Here is a 615-nt window from a genome sequence, read left to right as displayed (position 1 = left end):
GCTGCAGGTGGGGGGACCCAGGGGGTTGCACCTCTGTACCCCTGGCAAAGCCCTTGCTTGGCTTTGCATGTGTGTAACATGGTGAGACCCCAGAGTGAGCTCGACAGCTAATCTTCTTCCCTTCTGACAGAGCTTTCAAAAATGTGTCTCCCAAAATAACTGGCAGATGTTGCCAGTGAGCAAAGAACATTCTGCAACAACTTCACTTATGCTCTGAATATAAATACTTGTATTTATGGAATTTTCAAATACCTTTTCCACTCATTTAGAATCTAAAGTTCAAGGCCAGCTTGGACAAGGCTTTGAGCAAACTGTTCTAGTGGAAGGTCTCCCTGCCCATGGCAGGGGGTTGGAACTAGCTGATTTTGAAGGTCCTTCCAACCCAAACCAGTCTGTGATCCTATGATTCTACCTTGGCAACACATTGCAGCAAGAAGCTTATCCATTTTATAGAACCATGGAATGGTTTGGGTTGGAAGGACCTTAAACCCCATCTTGTTCCACCCCACCTTCCACTGGACCAGGTTGCTCCAAGCTCTGTCCAGCTTGGCCTGGAACACTTCCAGGGATGGGACATTTTGAACATATCTAGGTTGAATAGGGAATGTGCAGCTT

At 46.8% G+C, this 615-nt stretch overlaps 1 protein-coding gene across 1 annotated transcript in view; it reads left to right on the top strand.

Moving 5' to 3' along the window:
• The window catches only part of KSR2 (kinase suppressor of ras 2), a gene marked incomplete at both ends in the record, with an annotated part of 68,097 nt that overhangs the window by 8,776 nt on the left and 58,706 nt on the right, over positions 1–615 (top strand). The window lies entirely within an intron of this gene.

The sequence above is a fragment of the Acanthisitta chloris genome, unplaced genomic scaffold (assembly GCF_000695815.1).
Source record: "Acanthisitta chloris isolate BGI_N310 unplaced genomic scaffold, ASM69581v1 scaffold3175, whole genome shotgun sequence".
In the NCBI taxonomy this organism is placed as follows: Eukaryota; Metazoa; Chordata; class Aves; order Passeriformes; family Acanthisittidae; genus Acanthisitta; species Acanthisitta chloris.
The sequence above is the reverse complement of the archived record's forward strand: the minus strand, read 5'-3'. Positions and strand labels throughout refer to the sequence as shown.